At 33.0% G+C, this 24,506-nt stretch overlaps 2 pseudogenes; both read left to right on the forward strand.

Annotated features, from left to right (window-relative positions):
• The first annotated feature begins 328 nt into the window (after window positions 1-328).
• Window positions 329-3,194, forward strand: LOC120194092 (annotated as a pseudogene).
• A 19,015-nt stretch (window positions 3,195-22,209) lies between these two features.
• On the forward strand, window positions 22,210-23,704 carry LOC120194127 (annotated as a pseudogene).
• Window positions 23,705-24,506: the final 802 nt, after the last annotated feature.

Consider the following 24,506-nt stretch of genomic DNA (forward strand, 5'->3'; position numbering starts at 1 on the left):
CAATTTATTAAAAAATACAAATATATAATAAGGATAATTTGATAAAATATATATTTCAATAATATTTTATTTCTTTAACCAAATACTGTAATCTTACATTATTGCTAAACGAACCAAACACAAAATACAACATTCCCAGTAATCTTATTCTCATCGATAATCTTATTCTCATTGATAATCTTATATTCCGTAAACCAAATGCAACTAAATGACCAAACTAAGTCATCTCTGCATTCGACAGAGAGCTTGCTAGTCAAGACAGAGAGATTTTAAGATCTCAAGAACACCCCTCAAAAAACCTCTTTTTTTGAACTCTTTCGGAAACGCTATGTCTGGTGGCATCGCACGTAGTCGTCTAATGGAGGAACGAAAAACCTGGCGCAAAAATCATCCTCATGTATCAACGTTCTTCTCCCCTTATAGTGTTGATGTTATTTATTTTATTTTATTTACTTTTCGTTTCTGATTTAAAGGGTTTTGTGGTTAACCCTGAGATAAAGCCAGACTGGTCTGTTAATTTGAAAGTTTGGCATTGCATTATCCCCGGTAAAATAGGGATCAGTCTTTACTTCTTGACACCGCCAAAGTATCTTTTTTTTTAATCAAAGCACCTTTGAAGTTTTTCTTTTGTTGGGTTTTGACGTTTTGTTCTATATTTGTAAGTCAGGGATTTATTTGTACATGTGTTTTAAAAAGCGCGCCTGAGGCGCTTTGAAGTGCTAGGAGAGGCGTTTAGAAGAAAGTCTCCGACCACCAAGGCGGCGGCGAGTATATGAGGCAGTGATTCAGTCGTCGGAGGCAGCGAGAGGCGACGAGGCGATGCTTTTAGCGATTTACGTACAATGACCCATTTCAGATGAATCGATCTAACGGTAGTACTATTAACTGCACAGCATGAGAAATTTGATAGAAAAAAAAATAAAAAAAGCAAGAAAACTTGTATGTTTCTCTTCCTTGTTTCTTTGCTGTTGCGATTGAGCTCTCTTTTTTTTTTGTCCGAAACTGAAAATAGCAACTTACTCGTCTTTTCTTAGTTTTTTTTCTCATTTTTTAATACAAGAGAGAAAGTTTTGGAGAGTGACACGTGCACTCCATTTGGATCTAACTGCTGCCACGCCTTGTTAACAGCGTGGATGACTTAATATCAGCCATTGGATTTCTCATCTGTGAACCACCCTCGATAAGATCATCCATTTAATCTTGGCAGATGGATAAAATTGTATTTATATTTAAATAAATTAAACCAATTCATATAAGATAAATAAAAAACTAAACTAAATCATAAAATTTTAGATTGCAATTTAACTCATAAATTTATGAAATTATTTTGTATATAGAGAGCTCCAGGTAAAAAAACACACACAGACGCATATATGCATATTATATATATCATACCTCACAAAATTATATCTTGATTTATTTTATATGTTAATAGCGGATTGGTGGTTTGCATATGGAGCCTCAGCACCAGAGTTACAGAAATTTGTAATCCGAGTTCTTAGCCTAACTTGTAGTGCTACGGGTTGCGAGAGGAACTGGAGCGTTTTTCAACAACTTTATTCAAAAAGGAGAAATAGATTGGCACAAAGTCGTTTAAATGATATGTTGTATGTCAAATTTAATCGTGCTTTGCGACGGAGATATCAAAGAAATGACACCACAGATCCTATTCTTTTGAAGGAAATAGATGAAAGCAACGAGTGATTGATGGGCCATATGGACGATAAAGATGGTGAGGAGGACGACTTTGTCTTTGACGGAGATGATTTAACATGGTCTGTTGTTGATAAAGCTTCCGGGGCATCTCAAGCTACTTATTCCACTAGAAGAACATCTACATCAAGTTCATCAAGAGATAGAGGAAAGGGTGTTGCCCAAACCTCCACTCGTAGAAGGCCCTCTACTAGACTAAATTTATTTGATGAAGACGATGAAGAGATATAATAGGATATTGGACTTTCCGAAGATGATGGGGAGGAGGAGGTGCTTGGGATTGATGTTGATGACGATGAGTTTTAGGCATTTTGATTATTGATGATGTTTTTTATTTATCTTTTTGAGATACAATATGACATATGTTACTTGGTGTTTTTGCTTATTAAGTTAATTATTAAGTTGTTTTGTGTTTGAGGTATGGTTATAAAATATTTACAAATGTTTTGTAAAATTAAGCGCCTCGCGTACGTGAATCCCTCGCCTCAAAGCGCCTCAAAAATTGAGGCTCTCGGGTAGCTAATCGCCTTGGAGCGCCTTGCGCCTTTTAAAACACAGATTTGTACTGGAATCTCTATGGTTGTTTATTAGTTAATCACTATGTTGAGATATTTAATTTGAGTCGAAGCTGTAAAGTCGAGTATAAATAGTTTCTGCCTTGTTTCATCTTAATTACAAACAAATTTGGCCTCTGTTTTTTGTTCTAATACTAATTACTTTGTTCATTTGATGTGCATTTAACATTGGAAGGCTAGAGTCTAGACAATGCCATTAGTTTCAGATACTGACGGCTCCATCTTAACTAAGAAAATATTTACTCAATGAGACTTTACGTGGTCACCCAAACAAAAGTATTAAAATGTTTGCACTTATATACTATGTCGTTGTGTGCTATAGTTTCTTTAACATGGTTATTATACGAGAAGATTGCATAAGTTTATTTTTATTTTTCCACCTGTGATGTTCTTTTTCCCATTTTCAGACTGACTGGGAAGGTGGCTACTATCCTCTTACTCTTATCTTCTGCGAGGACTACCCTAGCAGGTAGCAGCCCACCTACATGCAAGTTTCCAAATGGTTTCTTCCACCCCAATGTTTATTCTTCAGGAAATGTGTCTGTCTATCCTCAACATTGTAAGTACTTTTAGACCAGCCTTTGATTTAAATTCATATCATTTTGCCAAAGTAAACCCTGTTTCTCTCCAAGGGGTGGAGACCATCCATTACGGTAAAGCAAATCCTAATGGGCATTCAAGATTTTCTTCATCAACCCAATCCAAGCTCCCCTGCAAATCATGATGTATGTCGGCTTTATGTACAGGTAAATAGCATTACCCTTTAATAATTTGTATTGATATTAATAGTCTGTTATATGGTTTTATTTTCCTTGTACTTATATGCTATCTTGGCTAATACAGAACTCAAATGAATACTGGAAAATAGTTCAACAGCAAGCCAGGCAATATCGGCAGACTCTCTAGTCATATTCTTGGTCAACAGAAATGGTGTACCTATTAGATATGTCATTTAGATAATTGACCACATTTTGTTTAAAGCTCATACAAGGACATGTGAAATTCTAGTTGAGTAACTGAGGTCGGTTGTCAAAGATGCTTTTGTTACCTATGATTTTCTCTACTTGCTATGCCTTGATGGAACCAAAATACTAAATTTTCTCTCTTTTTTCTCCCATGTTTAAAATGTATGCATTGCATGATTGAACTGGAATCAGGGCTTGAAATTTAATAACACAGTGAGGAGGATAAGGGTTTAAATGAAACTGATAAACAGAAGAAATTCTGTCTTTGTATTTTATGTTGATAATATTCACCCTAAAATTTTATAAGATCATCATAAAATCCTACGTCAATGTCTGTAACAAACCATTGCACCGAAATTGAAGTTCGGACAAGTGATTGACATGTCTGCATTATATGACTAGAGGGATTGATTAGTTGGTTTTGGTTTCGGATGATAAGTCCTTTGTGGATATGACGAGGAGTGGAAGGGAGGCGGATTTGGGGACTGTTGTTGTAGGGATTTGGTGAGAAAGATTTGTGGGTGCCTTGGGTTGCGATGCCTAGTAGGAGCGAGGATGGTGGGTTGTTTTCGGTCTCGGTATTTGCAACTTTGCTGCTTGTTTGAATAAGAGAATTGTGGAATTTGCTCAATGTGGTTGCAAAGTGGGAATAGCCTCGCATTTTCTCCGAATAATTTGATCTGGGTATAGTTTAAATATTTTGCACCCCTATCATGAAATCCTGCCTTCCTCCCTGCACACAGTCATGGAAATCACTGTCTGTTTCATAAACAACTTGGTACGTGTATCCTGAACTTTGATCTGTGGATAGTTGCTGAGTAATTTTTTTTTATTTTAATTGAATTGTTTTGTTTATAAAAAGCTTTTGATTATCTAATGGCTTGTACAAGCAAAGCACATATTTGTTGTCACTTCATTGGTGCTTCTCGAGGTTATTTAGATTAAATTTCTGTTGCCTTGCTATGTTGAAATGCTATAACCGTTGTCTTTCACCTGAACGAAGTAGTTTAATTACTTTCATATGTGCAAATCTTTGTTTGGCTGATGGAAATGTTGGTGCAGTAACCTGAAGTTAAACTATAAATATCAAGAATCCTTAGCCTCAAGTTTGGTTAGATAGGAGAAGATGAACAAGGAATACAACTATTTGAAGGTGATTGAATTATCTCGTGCTTGTATCTATCTATTTTCATGCGCGAAAAGAGCCTGTGGACTACATTTGACGTGAAATTCATCTTACAAGAAGCAGCAAATGAGGAAAGGACAAGAGAATTAATGGGATGAAAAGTTTGAACTGTTCCAATAGGACTGGAAAAAGTATATTGCTCTTGTTAATTCCATTTGATGCACCAATTCCAGGAGTTGATGGACCCTCGCCGGCAGAGGTCCTTTTCATGCTCTGTACATCATATCATTTCAACCGTCCAAATGATGATGTTAAGGCCAGGTTCGATGGCTCACTCAACTTCCTCCAATCATAGGTTATGCAGGAGAACTTGATAGTTATTTTGTCGGACCAAGAAAATTAGGTCTATAGGGTGATAAGAATTAGGGTTAGGGTTGAAAATTGATAGTTAATTTGGGGAGTGTTCTATTTGAAGTTTGGTTGATGGATACCATGTCCTCAAGTTTCCGATATCCAGTATTTGATTTGACAGCCGTGTTATTGGCATAAACATGATTGACTGTTCCATGATGAATCTGCTTTGAAAGAGTAGCATGCTTGATAATATCATAGCAGTGACACATTGTCAACACCATCATGGAGTCTTCCCGCCCCTTTTTACCTGAGACGAGAGGGTTAGACCTCAGATTTCCACTAATGAAAACAGTCGACATCGTTTCTCTAGAAGCTATGTATTACAAAATTAATTTTACAAACAATTAGGCGGATAATATGGCAATCAAAAGGTAATAGTAACAAGTTTTAAGAAACTTATAATATACTGGGACATACCTAAACATACTGTTAGCTTGTCATTTCGAGTACACGATACTCATTATCTTCTTGTTTACTCCCATTAATATCAGGAATTAATTTTACAAACAATTAGGCGGATAATGGCAATCAAAAGGTAATAGTAACAAGTTTTAAGAAACTTATAATATACTGGGACATACCTAAACATACTGTTAGCTTGTCATTTCGAGTACACGATACTCATTATCTTCTTGTTTACTCCCATTAATATTCAGGTCATTGTGACTTATTTTCTCTTTAACAAGGTGGACCAACCCTCTGCCACAAATCAAAAAGAAATCGACAAGATAAGATAAGAGAAAAAGGAAGCATATCACATGTTTCTGTTGAACTGCAACAGAAAAAATTAGGTATTTAAATAGTTTGATGAGTAAACATATAGTAGAAGCATTCTGTTTCAGGGTGAAAGCACAAACAAAAACGAATGATGGTAACTTTTTGTTAAAACCATACAACTTTTTTCCACTTATAATTAAAGATTCTACAATCCAGGCTTCGGTAAAATCTACTTAAAAAGCATGCGGAAATGAGTCCTTCGAAGCTAACGATGCCTGCCTTGGCTACCTTTTTTTTTAATTTGGTATTTGGAGCCAAAATAGCTGATGCTTCCACTCTTTGTTTGTTTATATAAATATTTAACCTTTGTCTCGTAATATTTCAAATCGCTCCCGAACTGGCGTTAAATAGTTAAGAGATTTTTTTCTTATTAAAATAACCAGGGTTGGCTTGATAGTATGGTTTTCAGAATCGGACCGGTTAGCCAACCGGTTATGCTATCGGTTCACTGGTTCAATCGGTCGAACCGGTCCGACCGGTCGGAAGAACCGGTCGAAGTCATAATTATTTAAAAAATTAAATAAAAATACCAAAAATATTTAATAAAAAATAATTTTTTATATCACAAGTCATATTCAAAGCAAGTCATAACATATATAAGTTAAAAACCATAAAATCAAGTGAAACAAAATGATTCAAATTAACTACAACATAATATTTAAGGTAAAACATATTAAATAATAAATATAATTATATAACTATAATTAAAAAATAAATTTAAGGTTAAAAAAAGCATAACAAAATTATATGACTATAATTATATAACTATTCTTTCACTTCAATCAAGCTCGAATTTTAGGCTTCAATCGAGCTTCTAATTTTTTTTGAGTTCAAGCCTTTTTGAGTTCAAGTTTCAATATTATATTTCGAGTTTGAGTTGAACTTGATAATTTTTAGCTCGTGAGTTTGAGTTGAGTTGAGCTTACTTTTAAAGTTTTCAAGTTCAGGTCGAGTTCAGCAATACTCGAGTTCGACTTGGCTCGTTTAACAAACAATGTTGTTTGGTTTAATTTTTTTAAAAAAAAAACAAAAATCCCGGTTTTTTCCGGTTTTCTCGGTTTTTTCCGGTTTTCAGCCGGTCCGGTTCGAACAGTTCAGCGGTTCTGACCGGTTCACAAATAACGGTTCAACCGGTTTAGATTGAACCAGACTAAGCAACGATTTCCGATTAAACCGGTTGAACCGGCCGGTCCGGTCCGATTTTCAATACAGAGCTTGATAATCGACAATTAAAGTGCCTGTTTGTAATGTGAAAAGGTGATATTTTATATGGATTAGTTATTAGTTATAGTTACAAACTGTATTTTAAGTTAAATTTATATGTTCAAAAAAAATTCTTTAAAAATTGAAGTTTAGTATTTTATTCGCTACACTTTTAGTTGATCAATTTTTTTTGTTATACTTTTAGGTGTCTACGTAATAATGATTGTTAAAAAGAACCAACACGTGTTGTGTTTATATATATATATATATATATATATATATATTATGAAATTTTATTTTTTAAAATTAACTTAAATTATTATTATTATTTAAAAAATCAAATATTTCAAAAATATCAATTCAAAGATTTCTAAACCCAAATCATTCAATTCCTTTGTCAGTAATCATTGGCATTGTCGTCGTCGCCGACCATCATCGTCGTCCCTTCTCAATGAAATGGTGAGCTCTTTGTGTAACTCCTAAACTCGACCTAGAAGAATTTAGGTTGAATCTCTAGATAATCATGTTGAAACTTACCCCTCACAAAAACATAATTGATTATAAGTTTAAAATAATATATAATAAAGTGATATTTCTCAAGTTCAATAATTCATAATAATTTAAAATAAAATATCCGAAGAAAAATTCAATATAAATAATAGTTATTCCAAATCATGCAAAAACGGTTTGAAATATTGTAATGCCTAATGTCTCAAAATTTACAAATAAAATAATGAGCAAAAAAGTCTGACTAAATGTCATACTATAAAAATATTGAATATGAAATAATATTGAGAATCTAAAAAGGAAGAAACTAAGGGGGGTAAGGTATAAAACTTAGTGTGCAACTAAAGTATAAACTAACATAAGTCATAACATAAGTATTAATAATTTCTAACATATACTTATTAAAGTATCGATACCTTCAACATCTCCGGTAGCGCTTTACCGATTTTGTTATAATGAAACAAGTTTTGTCATATTTTTATCTGTTATATTGTTATGTATCGATACATGTTTATACAATATCGATACTTTATAGGCGCTATTATTGCTTTCTTTTAAATTCCAAAAGTATTGATACTTACTTGAATGATATCTATACCTTTCAACATATTTGGTAGCTCTTTACCGGTTTTGTCATATTTTTACATGTTATATTTGTTATGTATCGATACATATTTATAAATATCAATATTTTATAGGCGTTATTATTGATTTTCTTTTAAATTCCAAAAGTATCGATACTTATTTGAATGGTATCGATACCTTCAACATATTTGGTAGCGCTTTACTGGTTTTATCATATTGAACCCCTTTTTGTCATACTTTTACATGATATATTGTTATGTGTCGATACATGTTTATAAAATATTGATACTTTATAGCACTATTATTGCTTTTCTTTTAAATTCCAAAAGTATCGATGCTTATTTTAATGGTATCGATACCTTCAACATATCCAGTAGCGTTTTATCGGTTTTTTCATATTGAACCCGATTTTTTCATATTTTTAGTTAATATATTGTTATGTATCGACACGTATTTGAATGGTATCGATACCTACCGATAAGTTAAGTTTGTCGGTTGCCAATTTTTTTAATATTTATTTATGATGTCCACCTACAACATTATTATTATTCAACATTTCATGTAGCGCTAAACCGACTTTGTTAAGTATCTTATTATATTTACGATAACGTCGTATATTAGCCGCATATTAGTCCGTCTTTCCTGAGACAACTTCGGAAAATCAAATTTCTACCCCTTGGGTAATAAGTAACCAACTCAACCACTGACTATTTACTGATATAATTCTTACTTCAACTAATATTTATCTTATAATATAATGAAGGCTAAAACAATTAAAATAGAAGCAACACTAAAACGGCCCAAGTCAGGACAAACAATATATTTTAAAATATATTACTTTGAACATAAATATAATAAATATATTACTTTGAACATTTAAAATATAATAAAAATAGAAGCAACACTAAAACTACTTTATTCAAATAAATTTATATTTTAAAATATATTATTTATATTCAACTCGCCTCACTCAGAAAATATATTGTTTATATTCAACCTGCCTCGTCTTGATTCGAATAAATTAATATTTTAAAATACTTAAAATAACATTAGACTCGGATCAAGTTAAAATATTTTAAATAGTTGAAATAGTATTCAACCCAGATCGAGTTAAACTATTTTTAGATAGTTAAAATATTTTAAATAGTTGAAATAATATTATTGGCCTCTAAACTTTAGATCTTCCCCCAATTGTACAACTTAGATATTATCAATTCAAGCATTTATATATTCAAAATCACAAACCCCAACAATTTGTAAACTTTCATATAATTTTATTTGTAAACATCCATATATCTAAACCTTCATATATTCAAAATTATTTTTAGTCATTTTATTTGTTAATGCTTTTAGATATTTTTAATGGTTTTAAAAAGTGCAGTCAACGATTTTACTATCTTTTCGTTTTATTTTACCTATAAATAATAAGTTTCACAATATAGTTTTATATATTAAATTTCACATATTTTTATCTTTTTATTCAAATGTATAAATCTAAACACGAATCAAGTGATTCGGTGGTTAAGGGATTTCCTATTATTCCTTGATATCTATGGTTTAAGCATCACATATGTGAGGGCAAAACTCTTGAGATAATGTTCTCGAATTTTTTATTTCACAAGATAATGTACTCCCAAGATTAATTGTTAAAATAGGGCGAATTACACAGTGTTGGCCGTAGGTTGCCATGCCTTTCGGGCGACCTACGACGTGGTAGCTTCCCGACGAACTCACAAGAGAACGAACGTGTGCATGGGATATGCACAACCCAACCCATAGGTCGCCATGCCCTCCGGGCGACCTTGTAGGTCGCCATGCACTCCGGCGACCTTGTCTCCTTGTATGGCCATGTGATATTTCTGCACATCCCGCTCCCCGCTGGATGTCGTCCCCTCCTGCTCCCCACTGCATGCCGCTGCAGCTATCATAGCTGCAATTGCAGCGTGAAATCAGCTGCTTCATGCAGTAATTATTGATGCATGCATGTGAACCATTTCAGCCCGTGAATTGCACAATTATTGGTGAAATAATTGAGGCAGTCGATGTTATATATGTGAGGTGATTAACGTGAGAGAACAGAAAAAAGGAAGAAGATAGAAGGAGAAAGATTGTAGCGAAGAAAGAAGAAAGATAGGGCGAAACGAAGGAAGAAGAAGAAAGGGAGATAAGGCTCTTGTGAGGTAAATTTTTATTATTTAAATTAGTTATATTATAAATTTTTAGTTGTTAGTTTAGGGTTTAGGGTAAAATAAAAATCAGTTAATTAGTTTGTTAGTTTAGGGTATAATTGTTGGTTTAAGTTAAAGTTAAAAATAATTAATTAGTTTGTTTTGTCAGTCGTTAGTTATATAAAAAAATTATTAATTAGTTTGTGTTAGTTAAATAGTTAAGTTATTTGTTTGTTGAATTTATATTATATAAAAAATTAGTTAGTAAGTTTATTAGTAATATATTATAATGAAAAAATAGTTTATTAGTTTTAGTTATATAAAAGAATATTTTATTAGTTATTTAAAGGTTTAGCGTTTACGTTTAACTTATATTTTAAAAAGTTTAGTTTGTTAGTTTATTATATTAAATTTTTGTTGTTTTGTAAATTAGTTAGTTAGTTTATATTAGATTATATTAAATGATTTTTTAAATATTGTTGTTTAATTTTTTTTACAGATTCATTCCGATGTCTGACCAAATTCCACTACTGAGACTTGACAATGAACATATTTCAAGTCATTTGGGAATAATGGTGAATAAAATATTTGTTTAATGAATTATAATTAATAAATATTTGAATATTATTTTATGATTGTGATAAATTTTTTGAAATATTTAATTGCATGAGGACAAGCAGCAAGTCCTTCGTCTTCGGCTACATAAAGTGCCCAAGCCACACCTATTGATAGATGAAAACTTGCAAGAGGCTGGATTTTGGTATGTAACATTTGTACGAGATTACAAGTTGGTCCCAGGTTTGATCAGTGCGTTGATTGAACGTTGGAGACCAGAAACGCACACGTTTCATGTGCCGTGTGGCGAATGTACGATAACTCTGGAGGATGTGGCAATGCAACTCGGGGTCCAAACAAATGGGATGCCGGTGGTAATGTCACATGAGTTTAATAATGTGGCACAATTTTGTAGTTTGTTTCTTGGAAAAGCGCATGTACCACCAGAGTGTAGAGGGTGGCGTGTGAGGTTGTCATGGTTGAAGAATAAATTTCAGCTTCAACCAAATAGTATGGAGCACGAAATTATATATGCAACACGAGCATATATATTACAGTTGATTGGGGGAATTTTGATGCCTGATAAATCCGGTAGTTTTGTTCACACTCAATATATTCTTTTTTTAAGAAAATTTGAGAATAGTAGGCAATATAGCTGGGAATCGACGATATTGACGTTCTTGTATCGTGAGATATGCAAGACGTCATTAGTCGTGAATAATAATAATACAGCAAAAATCGGTGGATGTCTTTTAATGCTGCAATCATGGGCTTGGCCAGCAAAAATCGGTGGATGTCTTTTAATGCTGCAATCATGGGCTTGGCATAAACTTCCGTTTTTTACACCGATTAGTCGGACTGCGGTTGACTTTCCACTTGCCGGAAGGTAATATGAATCTTCTATTTTAATATAAAATATTAATTACAAAATATTTATTTTGATTAAAATTATTGAACAAAATGGTCATATTTTTGTTTTGATTGATATACAGATGGAGCATAAAATTGAAGGTACGGGGTTGGTGCACAACAACATTAAAGAGTTCAGGCTGAAAATCGATATTAAGGCCAAAAATGAGGTATGTATAATCTGTTATTTTTAATTATTATTTAAATTAACTATATTATTTGATTAAAATCAATTTTATTGTTTTTGTAATTTTACAGTTTAATTGGAGACCATAAATAAATGAAGACAGTTTTGCGTTGGTGTCGCACAATATTTTATATGTGTTTCAATATTGGTGTGTTGTTACACCATTGATAAATTTTGCTTTTGTTGAGATCCAATTTGGGGATAGAGTGCTGAGGCAATTCCACTTCCACCAACCTATTCCGCGGAGTCCATGGGATCATGACCTCCTTCAAAACTTAGATGGTCGTCGTCAGGTGAATTGGGTTGAGACGCATGACAACCTGCACAGATTTGATGGTCGCCGTAAAGAAAATGTTAATTGGGTTGAGAAGCATGCAACCTACATTAATGCTTGGAACAATAGGGCTTCATTCATGTCAACTCTTGACAACATTCAAGACGACGACTTTAATTTTGAGACTTCGGCTTACCTTGCTTATTTTTGGGATAATGGAAAGTCGTTCCTGACAACAATGGTAGAGAGACGACAATTTTTGAGGTTTAAGAAAAGATTTGGTAAAGCTGAATACTCACTACCAAGTGCGAGTTCATCTAAACAACCTGAAGCGAAAATGATTGATGTGGATAATAGCGCACCACAACCGTCCGACGATGCGGGATCGTTGCATCACACATTTGATGATTCTACTGTCCCGACATACATACCAGAGTTTGTGCAGCCTGAGGCACCCATCTACTCTCCTATGTTTTCGTCGACATATGACTTTGAACACATGGTAGTTCAAATGCCCCCAATGAAAGAGGAGGATGGGTACCATACTCCTGAGCAACCGCAACGGCCACAACGCATCAGACGTCCCCCCGACATTATCATTCAACAACACCCCGGAATCGACAACAATTATAAATTCATTTGCTATTTGTTATAAATTATATATTGAAATTAGAGTAGTTTTTTTAACCTTAACAAATCCGACATATTTATAATGATTTTTAGTATCAAATCATTATTATAATTTTATTACTAGTAATAATTAGTAAATCATTAATATGAAATAATTAAATATTAATAATAAATTATGAATAATAATAATTACTAAATCATTAGTATCAAATCATTAAATATTTAAAAATCATTAATAAATTCGACTATGTATAAATTTAAATTCGAGTAGTCCACACTTGTACACTATTTGTTATTATTCCATAATTATTAGTAATAATTATTAAATCATTAGTATTAAATCATTATTATAAAATCATTACTAAATCATTACTATTAAATCATTATTATAATGATTATTATTAAATCATTATTATCTTTATTATTAAATCATTATTATAATGATTATTACTAAATCATTATTATAAGATTATTATCAAATCATTACTAAATCATCAAATCATTAAATATTAAAATTATTATTAAATCATTATTATAATGATTATTACTAAATCATTATTATAATGATTATTATCAAATCATTACTAAATCATTAAATCATTAAATATTAAAATCATTATTAAATAATAATATTAAAATTATTACTAAATCATCAAATCATTAAATATTAAAATCATTAGTAAATCATCAAATAATTAAATATTAAAATCATTACTAAATCATCAAATCATTAAATATTAAAATAATGATTAAATCATCAAATCATTAAATATTAAAATTATTATTAAATCATTTTTATGGTTAATTGAAGCACAAGTCCATTCAAATCTGTTCAAGTCCTCGAATTATAAATGTCATATCAATTAGGTCCCTTTATTTAAAAACTCCACTCGAATAATTTATCGACAAAAATTACATAAATTCAACTTCAATGTGAAGATATAATAATTTATCACCCTATTAGTATCAAATTATTATTATAATTTCATTATTACTAATAATTACTAAATCATTATTATCAAATCATTAAATATTAATAATAATTTCTTTATTACTAATCATTACTATCAAATCATTAAATATTAATAATAATTTCATTATTACTAATCATTACTACCAAATCATTAAATATTAATAATAATTTCATTATTACTATTCATTACTATCAAATCATTAAATATTAATAATAATTTCATTATTACTAATCATTACTAAATAATTATTATAATTTTAAATATAAATTCATTATTAAATCATGATTATCAAATCATTACTAAATCAAATCATATCATTATTACAAATCAAACAAATGTTCCATGGATGAGTATTAGTTATGTAACGAAAATGACGTTAATTGAACCACACGTCCATTCAAATCTATTCAAGTCCTCGAATTATAAATCATTACAAAATTAAATTCGGATAAATACATAGAAATACATATATGATTACTAATGATGAGGCATATATCTTGGTAAATTAAGACAATTGTTTTTTTAATGGCCTTCACCCTACATAATTCGCATCTCTTTGCTTGACCTCTCTCTCTAGCATGGAAATCCATATTGGTATGAATAAGAGTGGACTCAGGTCGACCCTTTGGACTTCTGCGAAGCATTGGATTTGGCAGCCATTCATCATGATCCTTTTTGGGCCAATACGATTCATTCGGGATCTGTCTGAACGCATAGTTGTAGACATTTAATATCCTACGTAGGTGAAAGCATTCATCAATATAAGTGTATGCGCTTACACCAGCATACATACATGCAGCGACTGCATGAGCACATGGATATTTCCATGCCTGAAAACGACCACAATCACACCATTTGTGTCGTAAATCAACTCTAAATATTTGGTCTTCTCCTCTGACGTTACGACGTATGCACGACACGAAAAAAGTATGATCAACTTGGTCGAAATTATGAACAACCATTAATGTTTCCAACCGCTCATTTGCTTCAATTGATTCCACCACTGTAGGAGCCCAAGTTTTACCTCTATTTATGAGACTCTCAATTTCCTTGTCTTTATCCGACCAAACTTTAGCCAATCTAAAGTACGTTTCTTTCACCACACTCGCTATTGGGAGATGGCGTGTACCTTTTAGTATCGAATTAATGGCCTCAGCAAGGTTTGTGGTCATATGTCTATATCTCCGACCTTCATCGTATGCTTGCGACCATTTTTCCCGCGGTATTTTTGAAGCCTACTTCCAAACACGCTGATCATCGTAAAATACCTTCAAATTCTCCAATCTCTTGTCAAAATTTGGTCGACGTAGTTCGTATCCTGTTTCATAATATATTGTGTTAAACCGCAATTAAAAAAACCACGTAAAAATGCACAAATATTAAAAATAAAACTTACACATGCTTACTATCTCGCACGCTACGAATGTATGCGTTATGAAACTGATCGATACTATTCTTGCCAATATGACGGATACAAAATGTCGGATATGCATACAGAGGTATCCAACGACTTCTTGGTCGTTCAATTGCCGCCAAAATATATGTTGCTCTATCGGATATCAAGCAAACTCCATCTTCACGAATGACATATTGACGTAGATTGGTTAGAAAGAAATCCCAAGCCTCTGTTGTCTCTCCCTCAACAATGTCGAATGCAATTGGAAAGATATTTCGCTCACCATATTGAGCAACTGCCATCAAAAGTACATGCCTATATTGACCATACAGACACATACCATCTACTTAGATCATACGTTTGCAAAATGGAAATCCTTCAATACATGCCTTAAATGCCCAAAATAGTCTATGAAATATTTTCTTCCCTGGCAGATGTTGACCTTCTACATCATATGTGGGCATGGTTTAAGACTTTACTATGGTTCCTGGGATAAATCGCTTCATTGCTTGTAGCAAATGTGGTAGCTCATTGTACGATGTATCCCAATCTTCACACGTCAGCTTCATTGCATTCATCTTCGCATTCCACACCTTGCCATATTTTACTTGATATCCAAATTGGCTTCGAATAGATGCAACTAACACTGAACAAGATATCATTGGATCCTTTTCAACCATCGCCTTCACGTATTCGCATATTATATCGGAGTCCAATAGTCGGTGGTCTTGTTCGATGGAGTTTCGCAAACATGTGTGCGGACCATTGTACCTCGTGATAACCCAAACATCGTGCCTTTTATTTTTCGACACTCTGATCTTCCGCTTGCACTCTGGGCCATATTTTACATACTTCGCGTATAGGGTTTTCTGGTTGGACTCTGCAACATGGACATCATCATGGCATTTGATGTCGTACTCTTTAATCGCCAGCGTAACTTCATTTTTTCCTCTGAATTGCACCCCAACTGAAAATTCACCAGAATTATCGAATGAATCAGTCATTTGGTACAGAGGTAAATGTGGCATGTCTGGGAATTCAGGTGCCCTCATCGCATCATAGTCTATCTCGTACATGTGAGGAGTAGCTTCATACGGTGCCATAACTTAATCAATTGCACCTCCACCGAAAATATTTTCATCGTCGCCTAAAACGGGTTCTTTATCTTTGCTTGAATCATCATGAATTTCTCCTCATCGATTTTCAGCATCAATATCAACAGCCAATTCCGGTATGTTTCTCGTCTCATACTCTGCTGTTGCAGATGTCCCTCCGACTTCATTTACACTTTCCAATAGTTCTATAAAATTGTTCGGGAACCTGTATGTCGGCTCCTCAAACTGACTATATAAAGCCATTTTAGATGGATTTTGAGCCACATCTCTTGATGACCCAGGAACATCACATATGTTACGTACATCAACAAATAACTCAATAACTGCTATATTGGTTGACTCATGTAATCCAACCATGGTTCCAATATCATCATCTTCTTCAAGTGGAACTGCAACATATCTGACTGGGTTGGGGCATATCATAAACCTATACCTCAAACCATCAACTGCAACTTGAATTTTTCTTTCTATCTTATGCTTCATTTCTATAAATGTGATGTCTTTTTTTAACATCATATTTATTGGTTTTTCAGACTGAAAAACTACTTCGACCTCATTTTCCATAATATGTCCATTATAATGGACAGTCGTGAAAAAGTTGTTGCTCATTTTCTCTACAAATAAAAAAATAAATAAATTTAGATTAAAAAATTAGATAAGATGATTTCATAAATCATTAAATAATTAAATATAATATAATATACTATTATATTATATTAACGATCAAATAAAATTTGTTATTTAACTTAATTGATTGATTACTAATATTACTAATAATGATTTAATAATTATTATTAATATAATGATTTGATATTTAATGATTTAGTCATGATTACTAATAATTATTTATTATAAATATTTAATGATTTAGATTTGATACGAATTATTTAATAATGATTACTAATAATAATGATTAGTTTGATAATATTTTTTATTTTTTAAAATATCAAATAAATTTGTTAGGAAAAACTGTCGAGATAATGTTCTTGAAATAATTATTTCATGAGATAATGCGTTGGCCGGATTATTTCATTCAATTAATTTTTACTCATTACTAATTTACACATATAATATAAATTAAACAAAATATTTTTTTAAAACAACACTAAATATTTTTAAACACAATATTTTTTTATCTCGCGCAAATTAGTTTATATAATCTAATATAAACCTACTAACTAACTAATTTACACATACACAACAACAACAAAATGGACAACAAAAAATAATAAATTACCCGCGTATTTATGTCTTCTTCCTTTCCTTTCTTGTTTCTTTCTTCGAATCAATCTGTACGTGGACAAATGTTGTGGAATAATGCCCTGTATGTGTAAACAAAATATTTCTTTAAACAACAATAAATTAAACAAATTAATTTTATATAATCTAATATATTATAATATAACTTAAACTAATAAACTATTTCTTTATTATAATATAACTTAGTTAAAATAACAAACTAATTAAGCACTAATTAATTTTTTTATAATATATCTTCAACTTCAACAAACAACCTAATATACGTTTAAAGACACTAACAAATTAATTAATTATTTTTTATATTTAATAACTTAAACTAAGAAACTAATTAACTAATTTTTTATATAATATAATATATAACTTAAACTAACAAACTAATATAATATAACTTAAACTAACAAACTAATTAACTAAATTTTAGTTTTACCTTAAACCCTAAACTAACAAACTAATAATTTCATGTAATAAACTAAATTAAACAATAAAAAATTACCTCACGAACGATGTTTGAGCCGTTATCTTCTTTTCTTTCTCTCGGCAAAGTTTCTATATGTGCTTTTGTTTCTACCCTAAACCCCCATATCCTTTATATAAAGCAAATGAGCGTTGAATCGTGTAACTATTGAGCGTTGAAAAGTTGTAATTCAACGGCAATATTTGATGCATTTAACAGCTAAATTAACGCTATAATAATGCACCTATGGATGCATGAATCTCCCAATTATGGATGCAACGCATGCATGAGGGAGCAGAGGGTTAAAGCTTGGTCGCCGGGCAAGAATCTCCCAGCTATGACATGCAGGGCATCAGAGGGTTCAAGCTTGGTCGTCGGGCGTGCATATATAACTTAAACTAACAAACTAATATAATATAACTTAAACTAACAAACTAATAATTTATACTAACAAACTAATTAACTAAATTTTAGTTTTACCTTAAACCCTAAACTAACAAACTAATAATTTCATGTAATAAACTAAATTAAACAATAAACAATTACCTCACGAACGATGTTTGAGCCGTTATCTTCTTTTCTTCTTCTTCCTTTTCTTTCTCTCGGCAAAGTTTCTATATGTGCTTCTGTTTCTACCCTAAACCCCCATATCCTTTATATAAAGCAAATGAGCGTTGAATCGTGTAACTATTGAGCGTTGAAAAGTTGTAATTCAACAGCAATATTTGCTGCATTTAACAGCTAAATTAACGCTATAATAATGCACTTATGGATGCAGGAATCTCCCAACTATGGATGCAACGCATGCATGAGGGAGCAGAGGCTTAAAGCTTGGTCGCCGGGCATGAATCTCCCAGCTATGACATGCAGGGCATCAGAGGGTTCAAGCTTGGTCGTCAGGCGTGCATGGCGACCTACCATGTCGCCGGGACTGCTTGGCGACCTACACCAAGGAAATTCCACATGCATGTCCCATGCACAGCTCCCACATGCCCATGCACAGCTCCCACATGCGTCCCTTGGTCGCCCGGAGTGCATGACGACCTACAGCTTTACTGTAGGATTCATCCTATCTCAGCAAATAATATGTCCAAAGCATTATCTCGTGAAATAAAAAGTTTGAGAACATTATCTCATGGATTTTGCCCATATGTGAGGGGTATCTACAATCATTGTTAAATTATTATTGTTATACTTAAATAAATAATATCTTATATTTATCATAAATTTATAAAATATATATATAAATCTAAAATTATTTATATTAATTTTAAATAGCGGTATTTATCTTTTAATTACAATAATTAAAAGGAAAAGTATAATATAGTAATTCCTCATAATACAAAAGGATTTTATCTTTTATTTGTTATTTATTTCAAGGGTAAATTACATACTTACTCACTGAACTTTATTCACTCTCCTAATTCACTAACCGCACTTTCAATTTTTTTTAATTTTTTAATTTGCTTGTTGAAATTTTGACATTGATTTTTTTTGTCACCTTGCCATTAAACAATTAAAGGCATCAATGACGTGGTAAACTGCTAAAATATTAACCTTGCGAGAGTGGTGTGGCTAACTCTTTCTTATTATTCTTCAAGGATGGTTAACTATCTCTTTATTCTCTTTCTTGAAGGATGGTTCATACAACAAACCATGAATAAAAATGGAACAAAGAAACATATCAATTCACATAAGTCTGGTTTGGATTCCTGCGGTACCAAATTCATCATCACATCCAAAGTCATTGTCCCAACGCCATCAACTGTCCTGAGGTGACATCCACTGCATCGAACAACTCTTGATCCCCGATTCGTACAACAAGATTACAACAATCGTAGAACAGTGGAAGCCTCCGCCTAATGGATGTTAACTCTCCTTATTTCGAATGGTGGAAAATATACGAGACCAATCCTTTTCATCCCGTTGATAGACCAGATGGTGTTATTCAGATGGGGATAGCTGAGGGGCTATTGAAATTTCCATGGATTTTACAGCACAAGTTATTTTCTTTTCTTTGTAAGTATTCTATAATGGAAATATGTGTTGTTCTTGCTCTTTGAACTTCTATTTTTACTTTGAATTCATTGAAAAGTGTCTCATGAGACACTCGAAAGCTTCCCTATGTACTGCTGAAGGTGTAAACAAAATCAAGGAGGCAACACTTTTCCAAGATTATCATGGCTTGCCGAGTTCAGAAAAGTAGGCCATATTACACACACACACACACACATATGATCTTTTAATACCCCCAACTTCAGTTCTGTCCTCACTTATTCCCCAATATAATGCTTCAGACCTGCTAAAATCCCCCAAAGCAAAGTAAAAAGGTAAAAGAATTTCATTATAGTGAAAACACTTCCCCTCAAACACGTTTACACAGTACATGTTTCATCATATTTCTAGCATTCAAATGACTTGAAGAACAAACAAAGGGAATAAAAGAAAACCCAGAAAGTTGATCGAAAAGAGATCGAGCTCATCAGTTGTAAGATCCCTTTAAATGAAGTAATAAGCAAAGATTAAGTAAATGGAAGAGTCAAATATAAAAAGCTTTACCTTCATCAGCTGTTGCTTGAGAAACGACTAGAAGAAGAACAAAAACAGGAAGCCAAGCCATAGGTAAAAAGATTTAAAAAAACCCCTCGAATTTTTCTCACGAAACAAACAGAAGCCAGAGAGAAGAAAGTGAGCTGAGGAAACCAAAAACAGCTGGAAACGAGTAGAAAGGGAATTTGGGGCTAGGTTGAAAAGAAAATAAAAGAAAGGAGAGAGAAAGAAAAAATGACTGAGGGAGTGAACGTGGAAAAGAATGAAATAAATATATTAATATTTAAATCCTATATGTCAGATTATAACATTAAAATAAGCGACTTAATCACATTGTCAATGAGATAACAATTGAGTAATTAAAAAAAGTTTAATGTCTAAAATTTAATGTATAAATTGAAACAAAAATTAAAATATAATAAATGAAATAAGAGAAAGTAAATTTCAATGAGTAAGTCTGTAATTTTCTCTTATTTCAATTATCATTGTTAAAGTTCAGTTTTCATCTCTATATTAGATAGACTGCCGCACCATAAAACTTTCCTATTTCTTAAGGTATGTAGGGTTCGTAATATTGAAACTTAAAGAACTAATGAAGAGGTTACACGTGATGGATTAAACACTCTGAAAGTCAAAAAATAATTACAGTGATATCAACTTTTTAAAATAAATGACAAATTGAAAAATGGCATAATAAGATGATTAAGATTAAGGTGTTGCTTATTTACTTCAGAATGATTAAGCGCTGAATGATTTAGAGGTTCTGTATGAATTAGCTCTGAATGTGATATGTTGTTTGATAATGACTCTGAATTATTCTGAATTTACTTCTGTGCTTAATCAGTCAGCACTGTTTTGCTGAATCAATCAGCACTAAATCATTCAGAGGTGAGAAACAAACAGTCTGAATGTTGAACGGTTCAACATTCAGCGCTGAATGATTCCATTCAGAGCTGAATGGTTTCATTCATAGTCGAACAAACAACCCCTAAGATTTGACACAAAAAAGGACATGGTTTGAAGCGTAGTAATTAAACCAAGTTCGGTAACTCCACTATAAAATGATGCCCAAACGGAAACGATCGATGATCTTTATTGCGCGGACGGAAAATCACACCCCCCATTCCCTTCTCTTTCTCAACTTGGATCCCACTTGGCTTGCCGAACTAACCCATTATCAACAAAACAAACCAAAATATCCAGTTTTTATGTTACAACAATAAAAGAGCAAAATATCACCGAAAACTGTTGGTACTTATTTTTTTTGAGGTAAAAAATGAGAAAAATAAATAATTAAGAATTTCATTGAAAATTGTTGATATAACACTTGAATTAGAAGATTAAACGCGATTCATATAACGTTGTTGAGAGTCATTAATGATAATTTAGTTAGATTTTAGAACTCCAAGAGGGTTGGAACATAGTGGTGACTTATGTATAAAGGCCCGACTTTCTCTATGAGTAGAAAATGCTTTATGAATACCTTGTGAAATTAACCTAAAATTAACCATTAAGTACGTTTTTTCGGTTGAAGAATTTGCAAGTAGTTCAAATTAATTTATATGAGATGTCGACTTGTTATGAATGGTTGTTAAATAAAGAATTAACAGAATGGTTGAAGTTGAATGAAAAAAGGACAACTAAATAAAAGGCTAAACATAGAAATAAGCAAGGAGGTTAGCGTGCTACGAGTACAACCACGTCGGCTGGTCACACGCCTACGATTTCAAGCCGATAACCGCGAGAAATCATACATAAATTTTATAGGCTTTTTAGAAAGAGAAAAGGAGTATTGGAGGTGATGGATTATGTCGGCCCAATTTGGGTTTATCTAAAGGTGATGGATTTTGGCGGCCGTGCCCAGTCGACAGACTAGCGGCCGAGTGGAAAACTTTTCTCTCTCTCTCTCCTCCCATCCTTTGCTCATATGTCATGTATATTTATTACACATCCTTTTCTACTTATATATATTCAATACAGAATAGCTTTTGAAGTAAAGGGTGTTCTTTGATTAAACGTAGCTAGAATCTGTTACCTTTTTCTTCTTCTTGTTATGGCTTACAAGTTTTAGTCTCCAGAACAAGTGGGGAAAAATAATTCCATTTAGTTTTAGGAATCTTTTGTGATGGAGTTGAGTGATTGTTGTTTAACTTCGAGTTCAACAAAGGGAGAGAAGCGAAAGTTGCGTAGGCAACAGCAGCAGGAGAAACCATTCAGAGGGATAAGGATGAGGAAGTGGGGGAAGTGGGTTGCAGAAATCAGGGAACCCAACAAGAGGTCTAGGATTTGGCTCGGTTCTTATACCACCCCCATAGCCGCTGCTCGTGCTTACGACACCGCCGTTTTCTACTTGCGTGGTCCTTCCGCTAGGCTACTTCCCTGACCTCGTTTTACAAGAAGACCACCTCAGGGATATCTCCGCCGCTTCCATACGCAAGAAAGCAACCGAGGTGGGGGCTAAAGTCGACGCTTTGGAAACTTCGCTTCATCATGCTTCTGCTTCATCTTCGGAATCATCCATCCCTTCTCTAGTTTTCCGGAAACCTGATTTGAACAAGTATCCCGAAACTTCTGATGAGGATTGAAACTAATAACCACTAAGCCTTCAACTGTTTATAGTCGCCACGTTTTTTTATTCACTTGTGTCTTTTGATTCTCTCATGAAATAGAAAGTGCCCGAGGAATAGAATCAATAAGGAAAATGGATTGATTCTCTGTTTGTAAGGTTATGAATGTTTTGCTTCGGGAATCCAAGTTTAGTTTATGACATGTTGAGTTCTTGATCAGCTGTGCTTTTTGTTTAGGTTATATATTACAGTCTAGTATTTACGTCAATATATTTGCAGGGAAAATCACAAAGAGATGGTGGATCCATGGTACACGAGATTGTTAGAGGATAGGTACGGAAAAGAAAAACAAGGGCGATGGCCTGCCAGATTGTGTGTCCATATATTTTGTTTAGCTGATAAAACCAAACAAAGTAGATAAGAAGATAAGGGCGAGACGTGAGAAAGAGTCATACAGAGACATGAGAGAACCTAGTTCTTATGACCTTGCTTATGGTCACCAGAAAAAAAACACAGCCAGATAGACGAGCAGAGGAGGGAGGGTCATGTCAACGTCATCGATGGTGGTGGCTTTTACGAAAGGGATTGTTAGTTGGAAGTTGATAGGTGATGAAAGAGAGGCGGTGAGTGGGGTTTTCTTTTTTATATACTACTTGATTAACTTTAGTTGATGCTGGCTTATTTAGGGCTTGATTAGTTTTCTTTTAATCTTATTTTGTTTGTTTGTTAAGTGCGTATTAAATGAAGGCATTAATGGGACCTGGATTTTGATTTGTATTAATGAGGACCAAACATGTAACTTGCTAGGCTGTTGGCTTGGACCACATCCTTCCATTTTTCTTTTCTTTAGATGGACGGTTGATTTTCTATATTTTTTGTAGCTATGAAAACCTGCCCCTGCCACTCCCGTTTGTTCTACCTTCCATCCAATCATGATTTTGACTTTGCAATGAGATAAGAAAGGATACCGAACCCGACCCGAATAGGCCAGTCAAAGGAGGTCCTTGCTGGACTGAAATTTCAGTTTTTTATATTTAATGATGCGTAGTTTTGATTGAGAGACGGTTGAATGCAAGTTATACAAGGAGCCCCGAAATGAACCAATAAGAACACAAAATAAAACAAAATCGTATTTGTTATTAAACTATTCCATGCCAGATTGTCTGACCGACCTCGCCTGCATATATTAATCTGTGGCTTGTTGCTAGCGAATGGGAAGATGTCCTTAAACTGAAAGGCAGACAGTGCAAGAAGTAAACACGTGAGAGTACCATAATCAGATTGTCATCCTCGTACGAAGAGACTGAAGATCCCATTTTTCTCAAAATTATTCACCAAAACGCAGTTAGTGCATCCCCCACCAATCAAAATTATTTCACACCTGTATCGTATAATGCGGTACTTTCTCGTGCATATGGTGGTGTTCGCTTCAAAATTCAACCATATCTTTTGGCCTTGGAAGCAGAATTCAGAAAATAGTTTATTCAGAAAGTAAAATGCTATCCACGGAGAGAGATTAACATGTCGAACCAATGACATTGCACATATTAACTGGTATGATATCAGAACGGTAACACCCCAATACGGGTTAATAGTTTCGGG

The sequence above is a fragment of the Hibiscus syriacus genome, unplaced genomic scaffold (genome assembly GCF_006381635.1).
Source record: "Hibiscus syriacus cultivar Baekdansim isolate YM2019G1 unplaced genomic scaffold, ASM638163v2 tig00116997_pilon, whole genome shotgun sequence".
NCBI lineage: Eukaryota > Viridiplantae > Streptophyta > Magnoliopsida > Malvales > Malvaceae > Hibiscus > Hibiscus syriacus.